At 38.6% G+C, this 22,010-nt stretch overlaps 1 long non-coding RNA gene across 1 annotated transcript in view; it reads left to right on the top strand.

Moving 5' to 3' along the window:
* The first annotated feature begins 4,373 nt into the window (after positions 1–4,373).
* Positions 4,374–22,010, top strand: part of LOC147914019 (uncharacterized) — a 58,890-nt gene continuing 41,253 nt past the window's right edge. The window contains exon 1 of the long non-coding RNA XR_015555982.1: positions 4,374–4,645. This is a non-coding gene — a long non-coding RNA (uncharacterized LOC147914019). The remainder of the gene's footprint in view (positions 4,646–22,010) is intronic.

Raw genomic sequence — 22,010 nt, 5'->3', positions numbered from 1 at the left:
TTTTTAAAAGTCAGTTGGACTCAAGTTTTCAGTTACTTGCAATCAAAAGATTTCTGACACAATGTCCTCGTTTTCTCTCCAAGGTCACTTTATTTTTATTCTGGTACTAAAGGAGAGTAGAAGGCTTACTCAGTTTCTTTTCTTCTGTGTGACAGTGAACAAATCAGGTGAAGTTAGAAAGGTGAAGTGCAACATTACTGAGCAATGAATTTTGAATAATATAATAGTAGCCTTTAAGAGGAAAAATTAGCAGAAATGGCATAAATATTATATGTGAACAAAAATACACAATTACACAATTTTATACACGTGCTCACAATTTCCTGACTTTGTTCCCCTCTGTTTTTCCTTATGCGGAAGCTGTCCTGGATTTCTGGGATGACAATGCCAATGGAAGGCCCCTTGAGGGAGTATATCATTCCCATCCCCAGGAGAGCTGAAAACCTGGAGGCCAATCAGATTGTCTAGGCACTCAGATCACGGATTTTCTCATTTCCTCTTCATAAAGGGGAAAAGCGGGGAAGACAAGCAGAAGAGAATGAGAAAGAAAAAAATGCACAAATAGCTAAAGTTTTTATTTATGTTTTTTAAGAAAAGAAAGGGTCAAAATAAAATAAAGGGTCAGAAAAATGATTTTTAAATTGTTATTCTTCACTATGTTCTTCTGTCCTTTCATAGTCTCAATCTTCTGTAAACTAATGAAGAAAAATGAAAATGAGTTTCATTAGATAGACCACTTTTGTTGGACTCAGTCTTGATCAGCTGAGGCAGCTGAACAGAGAATGAAGCTTCCCTGTGATTAACTCACACTCGAAGTAGCCAGGCACCTGTGAGGATTCAGGGGGAGAGAAGATAATAATTGGGTTCTCATCTTTTATAATTATGTGTGTTTCAAGTGGATGTGAGGGATGGGGTTTGAGAGGGCTACATAAAAGGGGAACATTCTGACATGAACATTCAGTCATTAACTCTAGTATTCAAAAGGAAAAGGAATTAAATTTTAAACAATAGAAGACTTGAGAAACAGAGACCTATAAATAATAATGTTTGCCAAAAATTAAGACAATTGTTTATTAATTTCACATCTCACAGCATCTTCATCATGCTAAATAATTACTATAGTTATTGACTGGATGTACAGTGAACTGTTTTCTCTCTTCTGTATACAGAAGCCTCTGAAGTCGCAGAAAAACTTAACAGTTTCTTCCTTTTTATACTTAATTTTCCAAATAAAAATGAACAGTAAACGAGAAGATTCCAATATGCTATTTATGTGTGTGGATCATGAGAGAACTTTAGCAAAATATCAGGTATTATAGAAATCTTTTCCTTTTTTAATGTCAAACTTTCCCCAAGAGTCTGTTCCTGTGATGTTTACTGTTATCTCCTAGATTTGGGTTCCCAACCAGAATAGAAGTGAATATATTAATATTTTCTTTGATATTTTGCCCACAATTAGAATATACTTGTAGCAAATCCGTAGCAGGAGGTGGAGTGTAATTAGGGCTTTGGGGTCCAGACAGCTTTTCTACCCCTTATTAAAAGGGAAAAATTACTGTCTGCTTTCCCAACATAACCAGTAACTAGTAATAATTTCTATTTGAAAGATACTTTAATAAAGCAAGATTTAAAAAAAACCAAATAAGTAGATATTGTAGGGGATCAGAATTGGCCACCCCAAAATGTGTCTCTTTGCCTTGATTATTTTTAAGAACAAAGACTCTGAAAGAAACTTGGGCCTTCCCCCTAACTGCCTAAAAGAATTTAAGATAGAAGGCCTTTCCAGGAAGGAGCTAACACCACGAGATAACTATAGTATAACGTAAAATAGGTGTAATAGGAAAGGCACCAACAAGCCCATCTTATCAAAATGCTGTCTCTCTGGAGGGCCACAGTCTCAAACATTTGCTTTTCCCTCTCCATGTGAATTGCCTTCCTCCCCTCTGAAGTCCCAAACCTCCACCCCCAGCATCCTCCTTTGCCTTTAGCTGAAGATAGTATTTAAGATGAGAACCTCCACCATTTTGGCAAGTTACTCAGTTTCCCTGGGTCTCTCTCATGTAAACATGTTTTTAAACTTTGTCTTATTTTCTTCTTCTAAGCTGCCTAATTATTTGGCCAGCCATAAGAACCTTAAGGGAAAAGGTGGGGGCAGGGATTCTCCCTCTTCCCCTACAGTATACTTCCACCAGATGGTAATCTCCATGAGGAAGGACAGATGATTTGGTTCATCCTTGTATTCCATCACCTAGGACAGAGTCTGGCATATGTTATAAATACTTAATGTGTCAAGTATTTGTTGAATAAATGTATAAAGACATTTTTTCAAAGTATCATTCTCACTAAATTTCAACTGTGGCCAATTACTGTTTAATCTGTATGTACCCATGGCTTTCCACCAGGCTTGGGTAGGATGGTTATGTCCTCTCACCATGAAAATCGCTGTCTGGACAAGAGAGCTTCTAAGGTGTAAAGACTGCTAGGGCTAGAGCTACATTGGCACAAAAACAAAAACAAATTTGGTCTTTCTTCTCTTACAGATTGCTACTTCCTAGAGAAAAAGCTCTCACTGCCTGCTGATAGCAAGCCGTTTGGAGGAAAGGCCCTAATTATCCTTCCAAGTTCTGGCACTCAGACTCGATTTCCTCTTTTGGCTTAAGACCAAACAAAATGTGAAAGGAAAAAAAAATAACGGCAATAATGCTCTTCTGTATGGAACACAATCAGAAAATTACTTCCTTTCTATCAAATACTGACATAAACTTTCTTCCATTTGATCAGAAGTTTGAGATTTCATACAATGCTTAGATTTACAAATAAAACCCTATTAACATTCTGTGTTTCCTTACTACAGCAAAGAGTCTTTCAAAGGGAACATATCATCTTTACTTGCAAAATGCTGTCTATTACCCGAGTTTAATTTTAAACCTATTTAAGTAGATATAAAGCATTTACTCTGCATTTTTTCATGTTCTCTATCAGGGACTACTTTGCTATTTTGAAATCAGAATTTTTTGTCTTTTTTGTCTTTTTAGCCTGCCTTATTTCTCCTTCCACTATCCTCCTCCCTCTACACACAGTTCCTTGAACTTATCTTTTGTCTTCTCTTCCCATTTTTCTCTTCCTCTATACATCAACACACACAAGTTCCCATCTCCCTCCCCAAGCTGACCTCACCATGTTTATAGCATTCACCACTTCCCCTTTAAAGAATAGAGAAGTTAGAGAGGACGGTATGTTGTTTTCTATTTTTCCATTTCTCCTGAGTAGTGGCTTCACTAAAGATACCTCTATCAGCAGGGCCGATCTATGCTATTAGAGAAGAATGATGTAAACTTTACATACTTAAATTTATAGAAAAATACAAACATTTCCATCTTTTCTGTGAAAAGATGGAAACATGTGAAATACCTCAAGTCTGAAGTTCACATCTACCAGCATAGTTTTCTTAAACTTTATTATATTTTATGAAAATTATTATCAATTAGCAGGTGAAGACTTATGTAATGTGTATCAAGTCCATTCAAACACCATGTAAAACTTACACACCTTGCACTGAGCTTGTGACATGGAAAATTCCCGTCAAATGTTTGGTAAGTCAAGTCGTCAATGAACTGAGGATTCAGAGAACCACTCTGGCTGAAGTGTGGAAGATGAACTGGAGACTGGGCAAGCTGGAACTGGTGAGAGCACATAGGAGATTTTTAATTATATCGAGGGAGTAAGTGATGAAGATCTAAAAAGGTAGCAGAAATGAAGATCAGGGGCTAGACATGTTTTAAAGATAGAGAGGAAGGAACATCTCTAGGCTTTGCTGTCTGAGTGGGTTTGGGGCTAGCAACCAGAGGATGGCACAGACAAGCAGTCCCTGGTACCAGCTGGTATTCACCTAAAACTATGAACATTTCAAAAAATTCTATAAATATAGTTAGGGCAAACACAGACATTTATGAGTTTACAAGACAGAGGGTACAAGTACTGACCATTACTAAATCATCTGCTCCCTCAAGTGTCCTTCCACACGGTGACAGGGATGAACTTTTCTGTGTCTTTCTAACTTCTTCCTCCTGTTAATTACATAAGGAGGCCATTAGACCGAGGCGGCTTTAAAGCCCCAGGAGCCTATGTAAGCAAACCCAAACCCAAGCTTCTAAGGCCTCCGGGTTAAGAAATAGAGCCCTAAGGTCAACCAATCACCAACAGCCAAGTAGGCGTTCCCAAATAGCGCATCCACTATTGGCTAAGCAATAGCCAATCAAATGATTTCCTTGCTTTTCTTCCGCCTCTTCTCTATAAATAAACTCTTTGCCCAGCTTCTGTCGGTGGACTGCGCCTAACCACTCCCAGATTGGCGCTGCCTGATTTAAACTGATTTTTGCTCAAATGTACTCTTAAAAACTTTAATATGCCTCAGTTTATCTTAGTTTATCTTTTACGTCTCCCATATGATCGGCCGCACTTGACAGTGACAATTTCTTTCGTCCACTACGTCCAGACGACTCCTCGCGTTGGTTCTTCCCACACTGTTCCTCCCGCTTTGCTCAGTTCTCCCCGTCTGGCCCCGTAGCTCCACTGTCGCCGTCTTGCTGTCGCAGCTCTCTCACTCCCGCTGCAGTGATCGCCGGGACACAGCGGTCTAACGAAGGTAAGCGGTCAAGAGACTATTTCTAAGTCACTTGTATAAGTTTTCATGGATTCAGGTTATTCTCAGGTATTTTCAGTTAAAAATATATTATTTCCAAGCTTGCTTTTCTTTTTTTTTTTTTTCCTCCTTCACTATCACTGACCTACATTCCCCACACCAGATGTGTTCACCTGGAACTCAGATTACAAGGAAGAATGTTCACTCCTTTTGTGCCTTGGGTCACAGTCTGGAGAATTCCCCTACAGAGAGAAAGGTTGGAAAACATATTTCTAATTCTTAGGAGGAGGTAATTAAATAATTTCCTTTTATGATACTGTCTTTGTTCTCTTCTTGAAGGAAAAGAGCATCCTCTTTATCACTTTAAACAGGGCAAACTAGTATTTCTAACCCTCCTCCCAAAATTAATTAACATGTAAATACTTGTCAGTAAAAGGTAACACTTCAGCAATTAGCATATAAATGGGCCAGGGACAATATTCTGCCATAAAGGAGACAGCTTGGAAGATTTGGCCAAATTGGGACGAAAAAAATAAAATAAAATAAGCCTTCATCATTTCCATGCAAACAGTTATGAAATAGAATGTCAACCGGAGCCTGGGGTAAAGCGAGAACCACCCCGCCTGGCTAGAATGAGCTGAAGTTTGCATACACAACATGGTTTTCTGTACATGTTTACTCAAGAAGCGATGACAGAAAGTGACTAATTGTTTATGTCCAGAAAACACATCACGTTTGTTTGACATTAATGGATACCATCAGCGAAGGAAACAGAAAACCATAGGTAGGAACAGAATTGAAGGGCTAATTTTTCCGTATTGGGTGTAATGATGAGTACACTCACAAAATTGCACATGCAGGGATTGCTCCCACTCAGCCCTGAATTTGTGTTTCAAATGAGGTAATTGTGCACCTAATGATCCGTTTGCACAAGCAATTACCTGATTGGCATATACCAGGTGAGCTTTTGAGAGATAACAGGGCAAAGGCACTTTTGCTTGGCACCCATGGCACCCTAGTTTGAAAAAATAATAATTATAATCATATTATATTTGCCACATTCTTGTTAGAATCGTGGGTCCATGTGTGAATAGGAGGTTCATGCTAATGAAAGATAAGTCATTAGCCCAAGAGGAAAATAAACTCCCTGACCACGCTGGCAAGATACTAGTTATTTGATATTTATTATTAAAGCTACAATATATCCTAGTTTATGGGCGAAAACCCTGGGTTTGTAATCAGGAAACTTGGATTTAAATCCCACGTAACTATGTCAATTCCAGATATCCAAATTAGGCAAGTCACAAAAACACCAAATCACAGTTCTTCAAAATAGAGATAATAATCTTGTCCATGTGGCAACCAAATCTGATTATTATTATTCATTGCATGCTGTATTACTAATGCTGATGTTAAGTAAATTGTGTAGACGGCTGTGCCAGGTCAAGGTGAACCCTAGTAGGATTATCTCATCTGTTAGTGTTGGTCTATTCAACTTCTTGTTCCCTCCTTCACTTGATGGGGCTGACAACCTGGGCCCCACCTCTTTCACCATTAGGTAACAGGTAACTCAACTCAATTGAAGTCAGTTTCCCTGACCTTCACCATACCTAACAAGTCCCCTTCAGGCTAGTCCAAGGTCCAAGAGTTGGGTTAAAACCAGGTTAGTCTTCTAAATTTGAAGAGTGGGCACATTTTCAGGGCACTTAATCCTAGGTGGTGTGATTACTATAGGACAGTGGAGAGGATCTGCACATAAGCCTCGTCCCAGAAGCTGGCCATTTTCTCCCTGCACCCTAGAAAGTCAAGATGTCCAGTAGAACTTTCTGTGATAATAGAAATGTCCCATAATCTTCGCAGTCCAATATGGTAGCCACTAGTTACATGTGACCATGGAACATCTATAGTGTAGTTGGTGGGAACTCAGGAACTAAATTATTTATTTTATTTTATTTTAATTAATTGAATGAGCCATATGAGGCTAATGCTACCATTCTAGTGTAAAAAAGAGTGCAATCATTTTCAAGTAATAATTATCAAGTAATAATTTGACACTATAGACTAGGAATGTTATTTACTGTGCACAATTGTTTACTCCTACCCTTTTAAAATATTCAATGCCAATCTTCCCTTTTCACAGCAATCTTTGGCCCTCTTTTATCCATTCTCCTACCTATTCCTTGTCATCAGCAGCAAGCTAAAAGAAGGCACAGAGATCTAAAGATTGCAGCTAATTTACTCTTATTAGAATCCAACCTGAAACAAAACAAAACAAACAAATAACAAGGCAATAGAAAGACAGAGCTTTTCTGAAGTCTTTAATACCTGCAATCTGATTGTTGATGGACATTAGGTGTGAGAATACCATCTAATGGAGATGGACTATTAAAGAGTCAGAGTCTGTGACCTAACCAAGTATCTAAAATCCCATAACCTAAAAATTATTCCTAACTTGACTGGACTTTGAAGACATAGACAAAATGATAATAGTAATAATAATATAGTAACTACAATAGTTAATAATTTGTTATGTCTCAGGCCCTCATAAGAACTGCATACTTTATGTAATTTATTCTTCATGATAGCCTTATGATATGGTTGTTATTATTTTTCCCATCTTACTGATTGAAGAACTGAGACTTCGAAAGACCACATAACTTGTCCAAGGTCATACCAAGAACATGTGGCAGAACTGAAATTCAAAGCCAGATCAGTCGGACTTGACAAGAGATTCTCACATATTGAGGTATATGGGGTAACTCTACGGGTTCAAAATCGATTTGGCTTGAACTAAAAAGCCTGATTTATGGCCTATCAGACATACATTGTACATCTGCTTAACCATTAAAGAATGCACTCTCTTAAGAATGCATATTTCCCTTCCTATGCCCTATTGGTAATGCCCAGATTAGTCCCTTTCTGGACATCACAGTCAAGTTGACCTGCTAATTTGCAACTCAATACCTGTTTGAAACTTTGATGAAAATGTATCCTGAGTGTGTTTAATGTATGTTGTTTGTTCTAAAAAGATATAAGACTGTACTGAAAACCATGCTTCTCCGGAACGCTTTCTAAGGCCTTCCCGGGTTATGATCCTCACTCTGGCTCAAATAAAACTCCCCTTATTTCTCTTACCTATAGAACGTTTATTGGTTATTTTGCATCGACAGACTCCAGAGCCTACTGCTGTAACCACTAGGTCATGGTTTTCTATCACTTCAAGGTAAAAAAATTCTAGAAAAATGATGGAATTTCTTAGATTTCTTAGAAGAACAAAAGTTTCCATACTCTGAGAGTATGAGTGAGTCTGCAACTAGGTAAACTACTTCCTCGACAATTTAAGGGGCTATTGGGACAGAAGAGTATCGGACTGACTTTTTTTTAAGGCAGATAATGATATCACTTCTTTCTAAAGAGCTAGAATGGAATGAACCACTTGAGTCTAGTTTTGTGGGAAGGTTAATTCCCTGAAATGAACAGCTCAGGATTAGCTTATTGACAGGAAAACATCTGTGCTTCAGTCAGTTTAGGGTGAAGACCCGTGGTCCATCTTGCTCCCCGACAGCCTCCTGACTGTTTTCCTTCTGAGGCCTGCCACGCTGCCTGTATCAGGCTAGGCTTTTGGAGATGGTTTATAGTATCATTTGAGATTGCCATTCTTACTGAAGTGTGAATAAAATGGCAAGGTTGTCTCAGAACTGAAAAATAGTGATCTAGTCCAAAATAAAAATATTTATATTCTGGCTTCCAAAAACCAGGAATGTGAAACAGAGGTTGTGGGTGTAAAGTGGGAGAGTAGGAAGTGACATTTCCCTTTGATACAAAAAGCTTTAGTGTATGTGTGTGCGTGTGTGTGCCCACATGTATGCACCTACACTTAAGACCCATAGTGTTCACTAGGCTACCCTGTACCTGCCTCTCTACCTATAAAACTTATGATCAAGTGATCATTGAATATATTCTCCCCTGAATCTGGTCATACTGTAGCTATGTAAAAATTTAAAATTTTAAGAGCCATTAAAAAATGTTAATGAAATCTTCTGTCGATTTGGAAAAAATTTTGTTAAATGTAAAATACAACAGAAATAGGGATATCAGTGACAACTAAAAATACTGACTTTCCTGGATGATAATTCTATGTACCGGGACATGATTGTATCCAATTAAGTTGAGCTCTATTCAGTAATCACTGTGTAACGGGATAGACTCACAAAGTAATAGGATTTGTTTAAGGCAAGGATAGAGGAGCTTAATACATATTAGATATCTTAAATGCATTAAGAGCGAAAAGGACCAATTGATACGAAACCACTTGGAGGAAATAGAAAATGAAAATATTTTGGGGGGTTAGATGTATGGTCTCTCTCAAGAGTCTTAGTTGACGTGTACAAACTTTGTTGCACAGTAATTTTCATCATTAACTTACCTGAAAATAGAGTTAAAAAGAGAAAGGGCTCAATATGAAGACATCCATCCTTAAACTTTTTTTTATAAGATCACTGACCTCACTTGATCAAAGTTTGGTCTGAAGAAATCAGGACAAGATCTCCGAAGGTCACGATGGCCCTGAACACGTTGTTTGGCTTCTCACATAGAGAACTTTCAAAGGGAACTGCGAACGCCTTGTCACGTTGAATTAGACATTAGTTGGCTAAGCTGAGACTCAAGTATGGGAAATTAGTTGCCATTAAAAGATGGCTTCAGGCAGTTCGTTTCTCATCAGCCAAGCTGCGCGGGCCTCCTGCTGTGGACAGTGCACATTAGCTTCCTAACTACTCCAGCTCATCAGACCCTGTGTTACTCACGGAAGGACCTGAAGTGTGTTGATGGGGGTGGGGGAGGAGGAAACAACAGATGAAAACACATAACCACTGGCATCTCTCTGGGTAGAGATTGATGCTCTACGCTATTAGGAAAAAAACAATAAAAATTAGTGTTCATTGACATGTACAGATATTCACAATTTATTGTTAAGAAAATAAACTGGTTACAAAACCATTTTTATGTGATTTTATTTTCAGATAAAAAATGTGTGTGTGTTTGTATGTGTGTTTAACCTAGATGGATAAATAGCAAAATCTTTACAGTGTATTAAGGATGACTTTTTGCAATTTGTTTTATTCATCTGTATTGTCAATAATTTTATGATTTGGTTATTATTTTATAATAAACCCCTATTACTTATGAAGTAAAAAATAATAGGTATTAAACACAAGATTATGCTTATTTTTTTTTCTCTTTCATTTTGAAATGTTTTATTTCATTTTGAGGAACATTCGTCCTGAGGGCCTTCCAAATATATGAAGGGGAAAATTCCAGAGTGAGTGTAAATGAATTGTGAATAGAAACTATCATGTATCTTGGGGCCTCTCCTGTCCTAGCAGCTCTAGAAATGTACTGCATAGCACAGCCAAAGGCTGGGCATCCAGAGTCACCTGATGTTCTCACTGGCCTTTCACCACCCCGAAAGTCTGCACAGACTCTCCTTTGTTCTTGTGAAACAAGTTGTATGCTCCAAAATAGTGTTATCTACATGCCCAGAAGTTTGCATTATGTATGGAAAAAAGAATGGGTTTTGGACTCAGAAGCTCTGGATTTGAATCATGATTCCACTGAATAATAGCTGTGTGAATTTGGAAAAGCCACTTAATAATCTCTGAGTTTCGGATTCTTTATCTGTAAAAAGAAATAGTAAAATTTATTTTACACAATTGCTTTGAGGATTAAATTAGATAATGTATGCAAAACCCAAAGGGAAGTAATCTCTGAGTTTTGTTTATTCTTACTTTCTCACTTCTTCATGCAGTGAAGCTTCAATGAAGCTTTTTCAACCATGGGTAGAAAAAGGGGTGACAATGGTAGAGTTTAAAACAATGTAGGGTATAGGGCATGCAGGCAGCCCCCAGACTTAGCAAAGTAGAGGTGTGGGTGGGAATCTCTTTAAAAGTGGAGGTTGTGATTAGTGGATTGCCCATGTATTGCAGAATCCATTTCTGCAAGATGCTAAAACCCCTGTAGGAGCCTTCTTAGAAGTTCAAAGCTCCTTTAATAGGAGACAGAGAACCAGGCTTTGCTACCTGACTCCTCCCTCAGCCATATGATATTGATAAATGTTCCCAGGATTCTAAGTCCCTTCCTCCCTCAGCCATATGATATTGATAAATGTTCCCAGGATTCTAAGTCCCTTCTCTCCTTTCTAAAATGGGGATGTCATCTACTTTGTTTTAAAAAGTTGTGTGAGACTCAAAAATTCTTTACAAATTGAAAAATACACCTAATCATTTTTCAGTAGGACTCTAGTTTGCAAGTAAGTGACAGAAACCCATGTCAGAAAAGTGTAAGCAAAAAGAGGAATCTCTCGAATCGAGTGCAAGAACAAAGCCAGGTTCCAAGAACTCTTAGTAAGGTGCCCAACTCATCCCAGCTTTCCTGGAACATTCTGGTTTTAGCCCTGAAAGTCAAGTGTCCTGGGAAACCCCTCAGTGCAGGCACACCAGGGCAGCTGGTCACCATCCCTCATTGCTGCGCCTCTGAGTGTCAGCTTTGTTCTTCTCCCCTGCTGACCAGCTTTCTCCATTTTCTCTGTCCACATGGTTAGAACCAGTCAGTGGCAGGGTCCAATCTCTAATTTTGTTATAGCATGGGCAATTTCATTTCTTATTGCACATGACATAACTATAGTTTACAATAACTCCATTTTTAAAAGTCTCATACTTTGCTCTCAGAAAATAATCAAAATTATATGCCCAGCATCTGTATTTTTATAAGGAAAACATGTTTTAGGAGCCACTCTACTGGATGAGTTCAGTGCACACCTGAGATGACTTATTTTCAGATGAAACCACTTAAGCACACTCCGTGATCTTTTAGAAATCATGGAATGCGGGGAAAGGCTTTGTTTTTAAGGAATTTGGCTTAAAATCTGCTCCCCTGTCTGATGGTAAGTTCTATGAAAATAGCAACTGTGGCGATCTTGCTCGCCATGTAAACCCTAGTGCTAAGACCTGGATGGCCAGGTGGATGAACAAATGAGGTGGATGAAAATGAAAATATGAGAAAGCTAAGTGTTGAGATGTGTGCCGCATGCCCTATGGGATAGAAACTCAGAGAAGGAAGGGAAGCACTGAAGTATACTGGACTTGGTCAAGACTTGGAACGGTTGAGAACAGATACATGATGAGAAGGGGAAGCTGGTTGCTTTATTGTCCTCCTCCTTCAGTTCCTGACTCATAGTAGTAAACCACAAAGCACAGCACTAGAAGACAAAGTGCAAAGCTCAGCCTGTGTGCGTAAGGGAATGGCTTTCACCTCTCGGTAGGTCATGGAGCACTTTCTCTCTTTGGAACTCACGCTCTCCAAGGGTGTAGATGCAGAACAATGGGGAGGGAGTCGGACCTACTGCCACTTCTCTTCTTGCTCATCCTCAAGTTCCTTCTGTTTGAGTGGATTCTTTTTAAAAACATGCAGATTTTATGAATGTTTCCCCTGTCATACGGTTAAATGTAATGGGAAAAATAACTAGCCTGAACCTCATTTTCATTTGCTTTTTAACTTCCCTTCCCATTTCCTCCAGCTGCCCAGCTCTATCTCCTTCTTGCACATAGATTTCTACTGGAGGCTTCCACCTTGGCAGTCAGCAACGGGCCTTAATTGACACATCATTAAAATATACTCAGGCACCATCTGAACTGGAATAAGAATAAATTCCAGGCAAAGGGCTCCAGCCAGCCTTCCAGATTTCCGTGTCAGAGAGCCCTCTCAGGGGAGGCAAAGCCATTTTTTTCCGCTGCCTTTCTCTAGCATTGCAGTGATTTTAAACAAGCCAAATTGGAATCAAATCTCCATGATCCTACTTTACCACCTTGTGTTTTTGTAGTGGTGGCTGCCTACCAGTTTACACTGAACTATTTAACACTTGCCCATTTGCTATGACAGCTATTTTATTATAGGTGACCACCCCAGGTCTTGAGAGGTTCACTTGGTCCAATATTGTTTCATTTGAGTATGATCATTTTGTTCAGAATTGTTTACTGAGCAAGCCGCTGGTACACCTCCTCCTGCATTGACTGCCTGCCGGGAGAAGGGGGCCAACTCAGTTTCCTGGTTCTAAGAAAGAGGATTCAGCAAGATGAGGGTCAAATTACCCCAAAGTCCAGATCCCCTATATAAACAGTGTCATCTGTGCCCAGGAAAGGGAAGCTTTATTGTTTGTCTTACTCTGTTTTCTGGAGCTAAGAAGACAATTGCTTCCCTGCAAACATGGACGGATTAAATACACTACATTCTGTCCTTTTGCCATCTGCTTCTTGCTTATTTTATTTTAAGCTGCATGACTAAACTTTATTATCTGATGGGTAAAGGTGGGCTCTGCTGTTGCTGTGCTCAACTCCTTGAGGCCTGGAATGAATGCGAAATTGCAGGGCTGATCTGCAAAGGGGGGAGTTAGAAATCAATTGGCCACCGTGCAATTATCACTCGCTGTGTCAAATCCCGAGACGTTAGCATTCTAAGATTCCTCCTGGCAAGATTCACAGCAGGAGAGAGGGAGTGATGGAAGGGGAACAACAACAACAGAAACCTTGTTTTGTTTTATTCCTCTAAATATCTATATTTGCATAATCTCCCTTCTCTTTGTGCCTGCCCCTTGTAAGAGCTTCGAGGAAGAGTCTGTTCCCAAACTCCTTGTCGCTACACTTTTCCTGAACCTTTTGTGGTTTCAAGTCTCCTCCGCTATCTATCTTTCTTGTCTTATTTTCCCAGCTATTTTAAAGCACTCTATCACTGTAAGCAAGCAGAGCACCCCTTAGGAACCTCCGATGGTTCCTTTGGCCCTCTGTTCATTCTGACTTCTCCCTCACGTAACCTGACTTCTAGAGCCGGGACTAGGGTGAGGCAAGAAGGACACTCTTCTCAGATGTAAAATTTAAGGGGACACCAAAAAACTCAGTAACCAAGGTAAATAATATTTCAATACAGTATATTTTTAAAGTTTATTTTCATTAAACTTGTTTTATTTTGAGATAATTATAGTCTCACATGCAATTGTAAGAAATAATGTAGAGAAATTTCCCCACCACTCTTTACTCAGTTTCTCCCAATTTGGGGGCATATTGACATTGAGACAGTCAAGACAGAACATTTCCATCACGACAAGATGGAAATGTTGCCCTTTTAAAGTCACCTCCACTTCTTTCCCCCCTCACCTTCTTCTTAGTCCTACGCAATCACTAATCTCATCTCCATTTCATAATTTTATAATTTCCGGAATGTTATATCAATAGAATCATACAGTATATAACCTTTTGGGGTTTTTTTTCACTCAGCATAATTCTCTGGGGATTCATCCATGTTGTTGGATGCATCAATAGTTTGTTCCTTTTTATTGCTGAGTAGTATTCCATGGTATGTATGTACCACAGTTTGTTTATCCATTCACTCACTGAAGGACATCTGGCTTGTTTTCAGTTTGGGGCTATTACGAATAAGGCTTCTATAAAACATTCATATACAGATTTTTGTGTGAACATAGTTTTCATTTTGGGGGGACAAATAGCAGTCATGTAATGGCCAGGGCATATGGTAGTTTCGTGTTTAGGTCTTTAAGAAACTGCCAAACTGTTTCCCAGAGCAATGTGTGAGTGACCTGTTTTCTCCATCCTCACCAGCGTTTGGCTTTGTCACTACTTTTCATTTTAGCCATTCTGATAGGTGTGTAGTGATGTCTCCTGGCAGTTTTAATTTGCATTTTCTTAATGGCTAACTAGTATTTAACATCTTTTCATTGCTTATTTACCATCTGTATATCCTCTTCAGAAAAATGTCTCCATGTCTTTTGCCCATTTCTTAATTGGATTTTTTTTTTTTTAGCATTGACTTTGAGAGTTTTTTATATATTCCACACACTAGTCCTTTGTTGGGTATGTGTTTTGCAAATATTTTTCCCCCAGCTGTGGCTTCTTTTTTTATCCTCTTCACAGGGTCTTAAAAGAGCAAAAGTTGTAAATTTTGATGACGTCCAGTTTGTCAATTTTTTTTTAATTTTTAGATTGTGTTTTTGATGTCAGCTAAGAACTTTTTGTCTAGCCTCACATTCCAAAGATTTGTCTTATTTTTTTCTAAAAGTTTTATAGATTTATGTTTTATATTTAATTCCATTTTGAGTTAATTTTTGTATTCGAGGTAAGACTTAGGTTGAGGTTCAGTTTTTACCTATGCTGTTTAATTGCTCTAGCGCTATTTATTGCAAAAGCAATCTTTCCTCCCTTGAATTGCTACTGCACTCTTGTCAAAAATCAATTGAGCATATTTGTGTTTATCTATTTCTGGGCTCTATTCTGTTCCATTGATCTATAGATCTACCCTCCATCAATACCACACAGTCAAAATAAATACAAATAAGATCCATGACAAACAAAATATCAAAATTGTAAAGACGCATGATAAGTAACAGTGTCATGTTGAACCATATTGGAGCCTGAAGCAAAAGGAAAAATCAGTAACAGTGATCCTTCTGGTGACTTCCAACCATCAATATGAACAACTACCTGCTTAGACATTTGCTAATCAGTCAACACACCACAAATATTTGGCAATCAACAAATATTTGCTTACAGAGTCTGAAAATTAATTAATTTATTATCCAAGACGTTCCCAAAGCACATACAAAGAAGAATATCAATAAACAAAGGTAGAAATATAAAACGTATTTCCAAGCATCTGAATAATTTTTAATTTAATATCTTTTAAATTTTCATCTAGATGTTTAGCACCATGCAGATGTAGCCAACAAGAAATTTTAAGATACGAAAAGTTTCCTGGGATGGGAATATTTACCACTACTACAGATATTCCGTTTGAGTTTGTTGCTTAAGAAAGGGGACAAAACAGTGGCGCAGATCTTTCCCATGAGGAAATTAAATAACAAATCGTGAGTCTCTCTAGTGATGTAGTATGGTGAGAATGAATTAGATATCAACCAATTATTTTTTGCAATTTTGAAAATGTCTTTATATAACTATAAGTAGGGGTGAAATTAAAAATATTTAACACCTATGGCAGAGACATCAGCCAATCATAATGCATGCTGGCCCTAAAGGCATGTAGGCCTGTTTTGGGGTATATCAGCACAAAATCTGCTCTATCACAACGGGTATGTAATCCAGATAGAATGCTAAGAAGGGCCTTTTGTTTTTATATTACCCACACAAAAACTTCAGAGTTACTGGGTAAAATTTTTATCTCAATATTCATCAGAGTCATCTTATAATGTTAGCAAATGTTTGTTGATTGCCATGTTCAAGATGCTCACATATATGTATGTAATTAATTGATAAACTAAGTCCTTTGTGTACATTTGGCAGGCATTTCTGAATGACAGACAAATGTGAGGAAACCATTTGTTTTTTGCTCCAAAATTAGTATGCTTTATTTCAATAATAACAATTATTTTTATATAATTTGGATAATTGAGGTGTTAATTCTTTATACCCATATATATCCCAATGGACAAATGTATTATGCAAACTCAGTAAATTCTTTTAACAATCTTGAGTGGTATTAGCATTGCCTTTTTACAGATGAGATAACCGATGACCTTGAAAGTGATAGAGCCTCAACCAGAACGCATGTCCTCTGACTGCTGATCCTGTCCCTTTCCCAATGTATGTAAAGAAACTCCTTACAAATGACACGGCTTTATATACATTATAGACATTTTTATCCCTATTAAAAAAGAAATAAAAAAAGAATATCCTTCTTTATAAAAATGACTGAGGAAAGTGGCTTCTGAGTTATGTCTTTGAGTAGGTCCTCAATTCTAAAAGATAAGTAATCGATTGATTGCTAGCTGGTTTTACTTTATTGTTCATTAATGTCCAAATCCTCTTTAGTGCCCAGGCAGATCCATGTACTTCACTTTTCTCATGTTGGGTTTTTAAAATTTTTTTCTAAAGAGTGGGCTACCTAAACTAACCAGTTTTTTTGATTTCTTGGTTTATAAAACAACAAATGTCTTGCTCAGATAGGCCAATTTATTAGTCTAACATCATTAAGATCTTCTTATGCTGCAAGTGAGACCTTGGATGAAAGGCACAACTTGTGTCTTAGTTATTTTTGAACCATGAGGAGCAGACACATAGTTGATGCCATGGAAAGGTTTTGCTCTTCAGTAGCTGAAGATCTTACTTTCTATAATATGGTTAAGGCTGTACAATTTGTTTTATTAAAGAAATATTCCAGGACTCCTATGTTGATGAATTAGAACTCCCAACCCCGCCCACTTTCCTTCTCTGAGTCCCCACTGCCTCCGACATTCCACCTCCTTCTGTTGTTCTACTATTATGGACCCTCGTGCATGCCTGTTTCACAAAAGGCCAGGAGGAGGTCAACAGATGTCATTGTGAGAAACAAAAACCCAGAAAAACAGAAAGGCTTACCATTTCTCAATGTTAATTGGAGTGGCAACCTAATGATATACTTTTTGGGATGAGGCGGGGGGACAACCATGTGAGTCATCCTGGGAAATTTGCCAAATGATTCAATTAAGCTGGAAATATTAATTTAGTGGAATGGATATCTGTCAACCTTACTTAGCTCACTGCAACACTAATTTTATATCAACTCTGATTTTATGAATTCACTGTTGGCATAAGACTACAGTCTTACCAATATTCTCATAAATGAGCCACATTACCAAGGTATACCTCTTTCACTACTATCTAATTATAATGAGTCTAGATAATAGAGACTGAACTGTTTTAGTGATTATAGGAACGGGTTGTTTTAGAAGCTACAAAATATTTCTATAGAATGCGACAGTAACCATTTGGATGAATGAGCTAAAAAAGTAAAAAGCATAGAAAAATTAAAAAGAGAAGACATCCAAAACAAAGCGTAGAAAGAAGAAAGCCAAGCCAGTAAATACATATAGTGTATTAAAAAGGAATACTAAGAATAATGCATGACGAACAGATGGTCAAACAATTTTTTGGAAGGATATGCAAAGAAAGAACAGCGTTCAAATTTAACTTGGAGACAGTTATTGGTGATTCTAGGGAGAACACTTCTGTTGATGAGTGAGGAGACCGAAGGCATTGCAGGTAATATTGGAGGAAATAGAGGTAGCTGGTACAACTGTAACAAGGAATCAGTTATCTGCATTTGGAGGTGTGCAAGTTCCCAGGGGAAAATGATAGAACATAAACCATTCTATCCTCATATGCTTCCAAGGATGTGGCCAATGTCCCTTCTTCCTCTGAGCTCCTGTAGTTTATCCATCTGTGACCCTCATTTGGCACTTAGGACCTGCTGGCTTGTACTGTTCTTTATTTCTTTAGGAGTTTGTCTATTTCCAAAACAGCCTGTGAGCTCTTTAACAATTGCTTTATATTGTCTGCCACAATGCCTTGCACATAATGTTAGCGATAGTAATAGTTGTCGAGGTAGTAATGGTAAAAGAAGCAATAGAAATAGCTGTTACTATGACTGTGCTAGGTGCTTTCTATGTTTTATCTCATTTAATCCTCCTCCTGGGGTGACTATTATTATTATCTGCCATTATCTCCAATTTGAAAGTGAGGATGCTGGGGGCTGGCCCCGTGGCGTAGTGGTTAAGTGCGTGTGCTCCGCTGCTGGCGGCCCGGGTTCGGATCCCGGGTGCGCACGGACACTGTTTGTCAGGCCATGCTGTGGTGGCGTCCCATATATTGTAGAGGAAGATGGGCATGGATGTTAGCTCAGGGCTGATCTTTCTCACAAAAAAGAAAAAAAAGAAATCTGAAAGTGAGGATGCTGAGACCCCAAGTTCAACAGCTTGCGTCTGCTCACATAGCTTGTAGGTGGCAGAGTTGGGATTCACATCCACGCGTTTCAGATCTCATTGGTAAGCCTTGGTGAGGAGGATTCGGGACATGCTATCTCAGTTCTTTTTCTTTTGCTGACATCTAAACTTCTAAACAAGGAGAATTTTATCAAGATATTCACTGCAACAAGTTGTGTTTGTTTATCACTAGGATCTTAAATTCTCCCGGCTTTTATGATTTGTCACCAGAAGAAAATAGTTCCTGTCTGGGAGAAGCTTAAGGTCCTGGTGGCTCTGGTGAAGATCTCTGACCAGCAAGGTAGATGAGCAGTACCGAGAACGTTATTTGTCAAATAGGCCACTCACAGCAACAGAGCATAGGCAGAGGCCAGATAGAGTTGCCAGATAAAATACAGAACACCCCTGGCCGGCACAGTGGCATAGTGGTTAAGTTAGGCATACTCCGCTTTGGCAGCCTGGGCTCTTGGGTTCAGATCCTGAGTGTGGACCTACCCCACTCATCAAGCCATGCTGCGGTGGCAACCTACGTACAAAATAGAGGGAGACTGGCACAAATATTAGCTCAGGGCAAATCTTCCTTAAGCAAAAAGAGGAGGATTGGCAACAGGTGTTTAGCTCAGGGCCGATGTTCCTCACCAAAAAAGGAAATACGGAACACCCAGTTAAATTAAAATTTCAGACAAACACAAAGAATTTTTTTAATATAAGTATATCCCAAATATTGCATGGGGCAAACTTATACTAAAAATGTATATATTTCTAAACATAAAATCCAAAATTAACTGGACATTCTGTATTTTCATTTGCCAAATCTGACAACCTTAAGGCCAGAGCACATTTCCTCCTTCTTCTGAGGCGCTGAGGACGTACAGATGTGAACCATAAACCAGGAAAGAAAGAAACATTTCTGTCATTTTTTTGAAAATCAGGACTGCTGCTCAAGTTAACTTGACTGACTTAAAAGAGTTAGAAATGTTTTGTTTTAAGTTTGAATCACATTCATTCAAAATACAGAAGATAATTTAACTAGAACATATTCGTATGTTCTATGTACTTTTCTCTCACAGACACAAAAAAGAACTTAGAAAAGAATGATTTGAATTCCCTTCTACATGCAATAACTTATTTTATTAACTTCACAGGTTCTGCAAGGCAAATACAAGAAATTGGGTTCTAGTTATTGTTACCACCCAATGTGGGGCCTTCTGCTCACCACAAGACTTTCCAATAGTCAAGAGGCAAGGTGCTAGGAGAAAAAGGACTTTTTTATTATAGCTTGCTAGCAAAAGGGAAGGTGGCCGACTCATGTCCAAAAGAACCATCTTAAGGGGGCATGAAATCTTATAGCAGTTATATAGGCCATTGGGTTATTGGGGAGTGGGTTGGGAATGTTGACCTTCTGGTGTTACAAACTGGGAGTGCCACACCAGATCTTTCAGTTTTCACTGATGATGGCTATCAGCATAGACTCTCTGTTCAGGGGTCTTCACATTCCTAAGGAACTCAAAAAAGCAGTTATCATCTTATCGCAGCTGGGAGGTACATGCACAAGCAGGGGTCGTAAAATCTACAGAGCAGTTAGATCTCCTGGAGGGCGCAGATCCGGCTGGGTTAGTTTGTCAAAGGTCATTCAAAGTTACAATGGAGTTTTTCTTTTCTACAATATGGCTTCCCTTATGTCAACCTTGTCTTGAGCCGGTATCATTAAGATACATAAAATGTGTCCTCTCAAAATCCTAAGAACCATTTATTTTCTCTCAGTAGAGTCATGTGCTGCATGATGACGTCCCAGTCAATGACAGACCACGTATATGATAGTCCCATAAGAGTATAATGGAATCGAAAAATTTGTAGAGCCTAGTGATGTCGTAGCCATCCTAACATTGGAGCACAATGCATTACTCTCATGTTTGTGGTAATGCTGGTGTAAACAAACCTACTGCACTGCCAGTCATAAAAGGTATAGCGCATACAATTATGTACAGTACATAATACTTGATAATGATATAAATGACTGTTACTGGTTTATGTATTTACTATTCTATACTTTTTATCATTATTTTATAGCATACTCTTTCTATTTATAAAAAAAGTTTACTGTAAAACATTATGCTATGTTACACGGGTAGCAGCCTCATACATCTCCTGTCTCTTGATTGCATCATTTTCTCTTGTGCTTGATTTAATCGCACGTTGCTTTGTTCATCGTGGTGCCTAAGTATACAAAATCCACTGCTAATGTTGCCAGTAAGAGGCCACGTTGAATGACTGACCTGGAAACAAAATCAAAAGTGATTAAGGACTGTGAAGGTGGAAAATCAGTGATGGTTCTTGCTCACCAGTCAGGCATGTCCCTTTCCACCAGAGCTAGGATCTTGAAGAACAAGAACAAAGTGATGGAAGCTGCTAAAGGATCTGCTTCATTGAAGGCAACGAGACTAACAAAAATTCAAGAAGGGCCTATATCCGACATAGAGAAACTTCTAATGATCTGGATTGAAGATCAGACAGAAGCGTATCCCTCTTAGCAAAGTTTGTTTATGATGTTGATTAAAAAGGCTGGACCTGACTACGGTGTTGAATTTACTGCTGGCTCTGGGTGGTTTGAATGATTCAAGCATTGTTACTCACTACATAATGTGAAAGTGAGTGATGAGTCTGTGAGTGCTGATGTGAAGGCAGCTGAAGAATTTTTGGAAACTCTAGATAAGCTGATTGTGGAGGAAAATTACTTGCCAGAGCAAATATTAGACATGGAGGAAACTTCCTTATTCTGGAAACAGATGTCTGAAAGGACTTTCATCCATAAGGAGGCCAAGTCATGCCAGGTTTCAAGGCTTTTAAGACAGTATAGTAGTCTTGCTTGGGGGGCAATGTTGCAGGCTACAAATTGAAACCCTTTGTGATCTGGCACAGTGAAAAGCATACTCAGTTCAAGCATATCAGTAAGCACTCACTGCCAGTGTACTACAGGAGCAATAAGAAGTCATGGACGACCCAGCTCCTCTTCCAGGATGCCCTCCTGAATCGCTACGCCAGCAAATGAAGAAGTACTGTTTGGAGAATAACATATCTTTCAAAATTTTGCTTATTGTTGATAATACTCCCGGACATCTTCCTTTTATTGGTGATCTTCATACCAATATTAAAGTGGTGTTTCTCTGTAACTGAGGAAGACACTGGTATAATTCTTCCAGAATTACATCATCTATGACTGCATCAAGAACCTTGCTTGGGCTTGGGGTGATGTCACCAAAGAGTGTATGAATGGCATCTGGAAGAAGACACTCAAGAAGTTTGTTTATGACTTCAAAGGATTTGCCAAGGATGAGGAGGTTGCAAAAATCAACAAGACTGTTGTTGAGATGGCAAACAACTTTAACCTGGGTGGGGATGAGGATCACATTGAGGAGCTCCTAGAGGTGGTTCCTGAGGAATTGACTAATGGGGAGTTGTTGGAACTGGAACAGGAATGCACAGCTGAAGAAGAGGCAAGAGAAAAGGAAACTGCAGGGGAAGAAAAAGAAGAATCCTCAAGAAAACTCACAG

Source organism: Ceratotherium simum, chromosome 23, assembly GCF_057802395.1.
Source record: "Ceratotherium simum simum isolate JZ-2026a chromosome 23, ASM5780239v1, whole genome shotgun sequence".
Classification (NCBI taxonomy): Eukaryota; Metazoa; Chordata; class Mammalia; order Perissodactyla; family Rhinocerotidae; genus Ceratotherium; species Ceratotherium simum.
The sequence above is the reverse complement of the archived record's forward strand: the minus strand, read 5'-3'. Positions and strand labels throughout refer to the sequence as shown.